The following is a 7,714-nucleotide window of genomic DNA, read 5'->3' as shown; positions in this document are numbered from 1 at the left end:
CTAATCATTAACTCTTGTTATGTTTATACCTTTGCCATTTATTCATATATACATATCTTTTTATCTGACATATTGGTATCTTTCATTTGCGCGAAGTTTTAGACTGCACTTTGAACATTGTTGAAATAACCTTGATGCTTTTGTAAAAATTATTTGGTTAAAGATCTGATGTCTTCACTTTAATCAAATTTCATGTTTTTCATGAACCTTTTAAAAGGTAATGATTCGTTTGGAGATATCTGAATATTAAATTGTGATTACTATTTGAACCTGCGTGAACCATAAGTGTTTCTGAAATGTCTTATTTTCTTAGAATTAGCTTATTTCTATCTTTCAATAAACTTCTTCGCAAAGTATGAAGCGATGTTCATCATTTATAACAGCTGCGGGGTACTGCAGACTCCTTACTTGTCTTGACTTGTACCATCACATATTCCTGTGTTTGTTCAGGTGAATAATTGACTTCCCTTTGCGTGTGTTTATGACAAGCGCCGCAGGTGGGGCCTGGCATCATCACTATTTGATAATGATTTATAATCATATGTTTATGATAAAGTCAGAATAGTACAATGGATTGTTTTCAGCAGAGATTTATTGTGATAAAAGCAAAGGGTTTTGTCGCCTGTATATTATTGTTATAAGAAGAGGAAGAAGAGGTTAGGTGTGATGTGATTACTTGAGGAAAGAAACTTAATCTGGTTGAAATCAAAGTGGATCAATGCATGCAATAACAGGACCAAAAACCGAAGCGTACACGTTACAGATAAAAGCAACACAACCATTTTCATAGTAATAACCAGGTGTCATCGAAAAGTAAAATGCAAAACCTGGTCATCATCAATTGTAAACCTATAGAAAGTGTGTTCTGTGTTGTGATTGGCTAATTTGGGTCACATGACCAAATGTCAAAGGGTGAAAATATTATTTGAATTCCCTGAAGCAAGCGACCGAATCACTGTGTAGGAAATAGAGATTACTACACGAGTGTCTGTCAGATACCATTGATCTTATGAGTTGTTTCAAAACGTATCTAACGAGCGAAGCGAGTTAGATACGCTTTGTAACAACGAGTTGTAAGATCACAACCCAAAATAGCACCTTTTAGCATCGAACCGATGAATTTGTCATGATTGCAGTAGCGCATTATACATGACACCTCTGTCATAAGTGACGTCATCCTATGTGCTGCTTACTACTCATAAATAATGTGACCCGACACAAAAAGGTTTCCATCATATCTGGATTATCAAGGCGATGATGAAAATGCCAACTAGACAAAAACAAAGAACACGCTGGGTGCTAAGTTGAAAGTTTGCAATACAAAGAAATTACCAAATATGTACAACAATGTTTACTTCCGTATGACATCACTACCGGTGACCGACTTATACAAAATGGCGTGTTCACTGACAACAGTACATGGGATTTCCAGAGAAGGATTCCGTTGATTGAGGGGTCGTATACACATAAATGGGTCACGTAAGTAATCAGAAGCATTCTGACAATCTGCGTACTGTTATTTGTTTACCATGTTTTCCAATGTAACAAAAAGAGAATTAGTCAGAAATGCAGATAACTACCGTCATCGTTGTGCGTGATTTAGCGGCAGTCATGGCACCACACAGGACGGAAACTTTTGTAAACGGCTTCTGTTGAATTTACCACATCATTGTAATGTATATATGTGTATTTCCATAATTAGTGCAACTATACTCTTTCCATGAATATTCTCAAACGCGTGATCGAGCCAATGTATGCAACAATTAGACGAAAGTACCTCTAAAAATGCTAGATCTACACAGTGTTAATCTGAATTTTGCTTTGTTTACATTTCAGCAAATACAGTTTTCCGAGCAGTTTTCGTTTCCATACGTAACTTTTTTCGCATGATTTCATCTAGATAATTTGCATTGGCGACAAAGACCATTTATCCATTGTTTCGAAAATGTATGAGGAATTCATGAATGTATATATAGCATTAAATATTGAAATATACCTGATCGAATAGGCGCCTCATAACCGGCATTTTGTAAACACAATCCAATATGGCGGAACGTACACTTCGGCGTTCGTATATGCGTATTTTCCAAAACATTCTAAACGATTCTAGGCTTCTCGGCGACGTTTCAGAATTATCAGTAGTGATATTTGATACCCGTGATCGCTAATATGCTTTTTTTCTACTTTGATTATTGGAGTAAATATCCGATAAATCTATGTAGATTTCTAAACACACGGTAAAACTTTATATAACGCCATGAATTGTGATTTGGCGAGATTTACAATTAACCTAATTTTCAGAAGTCACTTTCAGTAATCTTGAATTGCCTAAAATGACAGTAAATGATCAACAGAAAGGGGAATTCAAAACTGTGAAGTGTATTAATCTGTGTGATGAATTTTATTCGATTTCGAAGTGAGAGTTGAAGAGGAGGGATATATGTGTCGCTGTGGCATCCAGGGTTTAAACTCTGAAAAAACGATTATGTTGACATAACAACATATAATGTAACTGATAATAATAACAAGCAAACTCGAAGACGATTTCGAGTTTGTTTATTTTTATTATTAATTATAAGGTGAACGTTCGACTGAAGCACCAGCAACTAATGAATGATTTACACTCAGGAAAGTAGTCCGTCATCATTACCAAAATCACAATCACCATAGCAACAACAGAACGTTCGATGTTGACGCCTCACAACCGAGTAATTACGAGGTGTTAAAGATTGCGCATGTTTTTTTTCTAAATAAAACAATAGGTTTACAATATCGATAAATACTATGTGTGGGTCTATTTCCGGGATATTATCGAGTATTTGCATCTTGGAAATTTTCATTCGAGCCCAATAAGCTAACGCTTTCTGGTCTCGAGATGAATTTCCAAGATGCAAATACTCGATAAAATCCCGGAAATAGACCCACACATAGTATTTATCTTCTAATTGTTCCCCCGAACTTAACAAGGGAACAGTCAGGACAGGTAAAACGTAAAAGGTTATTCCACTCGGGACAGATATAGGAATACATACAAAAGCTTGTTTGATAGTGTTGCTGACGGGTTTAGTGTCACTTAGTGAGAGTACACCCAGCAGAAGTGTGGGCAGCAGCCGTGTCATTGAATGAGAGTACACCGAGCAGAAGGGAGGTCAGCAGCCGTGTCACTGAGTGAGAGTACACCCAGCAGAAGGGAGGTCAGCAGCCGTGTCACTGAGTGAGAGTGCACCAAGCAAAGGGGAGGTCAGCAGCCGTGTCACTGAGTGAGAGTGAACCCAGCAGAAGGGAGGTGAGCAGCCGTGTCACTGAGTGAGAGTACACCCAGCAGAAGGGAGGTGAGCAGCCGTGTCACTGAGTGAGAGTCCTCCCAGCAGAAGGGAGGACAGCAGCCGTGTCACTGAGTGAGAGTACACCCAGCAGAAGGGAGGTCAGCAGCCGTGTCACTGAGTGAGAGTACACCCAGCAGAAGGGAGGTCAGCAGCCGTGTCACTGAGTGAGAGTACACCCAGCAGAAGGGGGGTCAGCAGCCGTGTCACTGAGTGAGAGTACACCCAGCAGAAGGGAGGTCAGCAGCCGTGTCACTGAGTGAGAGTGCACCAAGCAAAGGGGAGGTCAGCAGCCGTGTCACTGAGTGAGAGTGAACCCAGCAGAAGGGAGGTGAGCAGCCGTGTCACTGAGTGAGAGTACACCCAGCAGAAGGGAGGTGAGCAGCCGTGTCACTGAGTGAGAGTCCTCCCAGCAGAAGGGAGGACAGCAGCCGTGTCACTGAGTGAGAGTGAACCCAGCAGAAGGGAGGTGAGCAGCCGTGTCACTGAGTGAGAGTACACCCAGCAGAAGGGGGGTCAGCAGCCGTGTCACTGAGTGAGAGTACACCCAGCAGAAGGGGGGTCAGCAGCCGTGTCACTGAGTGAGAGTACACCCAGCAGAAGGGAGGTCAGCAGCCGTGTCACTGAGTGAGAGTGCACCAAGCAAAGGGGAGGTCAGCAGCCGTGTCACTGAGTGAGAGTGAACCCAGCAGAAGGGAGGTGAGCAGCCGTGTCACTGAGTGAGAGTACACCCAGCAGAAGGGAGGTGAGCAGCCGTGTCACTGAGTGAGAGTCCTCCCAGCAGAAGGGAGGTCAGCAGCCGTGTCACTGAATGAGAGTGCACCCAGCAGAAGGGAGGTCAGCAGCCGTGTCACTGAATGAGTTGTACCCAACAGAATGGTGGTCAGCATTTGTTTAGAGGCTTACTTGTGTAATGTGTGGTCGAAGTTAGAGAGTTTACGTGCGCCTCAGGCACTGTTTCACAATGTATTTTCTTGGTGGTGGGACTCAATGTATGCTCCTTGTTGTCCGATACGTTAAAATTTGACTCAGAAACCACTGGAAGAATAAGGCTTAAACATCACGTGTTCCAATCAATTATGATACATGAACGTTCATACATATTGTGTCACTAAGTGAGAGTACACCCAGCAGAATGTAGGTCAGCAGCCGAAGGACAGAGTGAGAGTACACCAAGCAGAAGGAAAGTCAGCAGCCATGTCACTGAGTGAGAGTACACCAAGCAGAAGGAAGGTCAGCAGCCGGGTCACAGAGAGAGTACACCCAGCAGAAGGAAGGTCAGCAGCCGTGTCACTAAGTGAGAGTACACCCAGCAGAAGGGAGGTCAGCAGCCGTGTCACTGAGTGAGAGTACACCCAGCAGAAGGGAGGTCAGCAGCCGTGTCACTGAGTGAGAGTGAACCGAGCAGAAGGGAGGTCAGCAGCCGTGTGACAGAGAGAGTACACCCAGCAGAAGGGAGGTCAGCGGCCGTGTCACTGAGTGAGAGTACCCCCAGCAGAAGGGAGGTCAGCAGCCGTGTCACTGAGTGACAGTCCGCCCAGAAGAAGGGAGGACAGCAGCCGTGTCACTGAGTGAGAGTGAACCCAGCAGAAGGGAGGTGAGCAGCCGTGTCACTGTGTGAGAGTGCACCAAGCAAAGGGGAGGTTAGCAGCCGTGTCACTGAGTGAGAGTACACCCAGCAGAAGGGAGGTCAGCAGCAGACTTGGACTTTCGCATGTATGTTTCTCCATTTGATTATTAATAATGTAGAAAATATTTGAATATCAAAGCTTTTGTTGTGTGTCTGTCTTTGTTTATGCTTAAACAGTGCCGTGGCACTACTTGCTGTATACCCTGATGCCGAGGACCAGGCAGGTTTACAACAAATACCTTCTTTGAAGGTCGATTGGTATGACACGGCCGTGGACCTGGTCACCGACCTTCAGCTCTCCAGACAGGCGCTGTATCCACTAGACCACGGAAATTAAAAAAGGGTGTTTCTGCTTCTTAGAGTTGTTCTGAGTATGAAATAACATTTTGAATTTTAATCTAACAAAATGGCACAAATGAATATTTATTTCAATCGCGAAGATGCCTAGACAGATACAATTGTTTCGTGAGTCTTTAACTATTTGACACTTTGACAGACCACTTGCGTTGTGTTAAGTGAGTGAGTGAATATGGTTTTACGACGCTTTTAGCAATATTCCAGCAATATCACGGCGGGGGACACCAGAAATTGGCTTCACACATTGTACCCATGTCGGGAATCGAACCCGGGTCCTCGGCGTGACGAGCGAACGATTTAACCACTGGGTTACCCGACCGCCCCACGTTGTGTTAAGCTAAGTTAGGAGCTCTCGTGTATAGCAAAGCATGCAGTACACTGAAGGCTAGACATGTTTCTTAGGTAACGACAGCCACGGGACATACATGCACACAACCGAAACAGAGCACCGGGTTAACATTTTTACATCGAAAAATTACGATTACGAGTTTACAACTCATTTGTAAAGAAACGTTCCAGTTTTGGGTGGTCTATGGAATTCTATTCAAGCTTAATTTTGAACATCAAAGTTAAATGTACATGTTATTAAAAACATTATTGCTTAGTTATAATCGATAAGATCAAAAAAGATATAAAAGATCAGGTGATACGAGCTTTAAATATTGATTTCGTCTTCATATTACAACGCGTGCGTTGTTATAAATAATTTGCATATTCGTTGATATACAGGACATGCCACGCACATGCATGTTTACTAGTCAGCTAATTGACACATACATGGGAATATTCAAGTATTATACAGGAATAGTCTTAAGAAGTGTCAAGTGTTTAAAATTGTATTTAACAGAACAAAATACACTCGATCCTAATTGACTACAGAGGCAAGCAAACTGGTACCTAGTCTGCACTGGAAGCCCCAGGAAAAAGCTAACTGGTTTTAGACCATACGTCGACACACCCAACATGTTCATAATAATTGTCACAGACGAGGAAAACCACATAAGGAACGAGGAATATTATGTTGTATAGGATATAACTACCAACTGTAACAAGGAAACTTGTTGTCGTAGTCAATAATGCGTCAGTGCTCTCAAGATCCAGTTTCTATATACTTCTATTTGCTTGAGAACTATATGCGTCAGTGCTATCCAGATCCAGTTTCTATACACTTCTATTTGTTTGAGAACTCTATATGTTACAGGTAAAATATGTTCCCATTTTGTTTATAAATCTCGTCAGTTATCCGTTATCAAATACTGATCAATGAATGCGTATGAGGAAATTTAACTCATAACTACATATATGGAGGAAGCAGAGGAAATGCATAATACGCTGACACCAATGTTCAGCAGCAAGATAACTAAATTAATGTATTTGGTCTAAACCTCATAATGTGAAATATTTTATTTGACCTTTCTAGTTCTGATAGTTTAAGGAACTAAGATTTTCTTTTATGAACAAATCCAAAATTCCATAATTGTGGATGCAAGAACACCAAACTAATACTCACATCAACAGGGTTTATTGCGTGACGTTTGACAGTTTACAGTTTATACTTGGAGTCATGGCTTTAGAACGAATGGTGACGAGTCGGTAACGAGTTGAACAGTTGATGAGGTTCAGAAAACTACAATAAACAATAGCTTTCTGTAAATTCCGAAAATATTTACCAATTTTCCTAGTATTAAACACATTCAAAATTACATCCAAATGAAGCAATAAATATATTGACTACATTGAAATTAGGCATAATTAACAAGCACACATTTGCAAATATGATGTAAAGGTTGTGTGAAATATCTAAACAATTTTGCACTAATTTAATATTTTGGTATATGTACAATTTCAGGGTGTTCAGAAATAAACATAAAAAACTGACAATGAAAGGGAAAGGTACTCACATGTGTCTTTACATAGTTAAAATATAGCAGGCAGTAAGGTGAGAACCTGGCAGCATGGAGGTCCAATACACACTGGTGAGCATGTGCTTCGAAATGCATGAGCTTTGAAGAGGTCGTGACGTGACATGTGAGCTTTGACATTGCACGTGAAGGTTAAGGTCACGGGGTAGTGGAAAGTAACTGAGAACATGAAAACATGGTCAACACGTTTCTTAGAATTGATAAATATTACGTGGAAATTGAACTTTAGAACATTAGTGTAATACCATCGGACCACCATGGATAATAAGTTAAATCAATTGTAATATCTTAATTTGATTTCATGTCATTTCACTAACAGTTCATACTTTGAAACATTAGGAAAACTTGCATCTACAATAATATTTACCTGTACCATAGTACAATACGATATTGCGGTGTGGCGATATTGCTAAACGATAGAGCGATATTGTGATGACACGACACGACAGGTCTGTGACATAACTGAACATGTTATAATAAGA

Source organism: Haliotis cracherodii, unplaced genomic scaffold (assembly GCF_022045235.1).
Source record: "Haliotis cracherodii isolate W230 unplaced genomic scaffold, xgHalCrac1.p SCAF_13, whole genome shotgun sequence".
Taxonomy (NCBI): Eukaryota; Metazoa; Mollusca; class Gastropoda; order Lepetellida; family Haliotidae; genus Haliotis; species Haliotis cracherodii.
The sequence above is the reverse complement of the archived record's forward strand: the minus strand, read 5'-3'. Positions refer to the sequence as shown.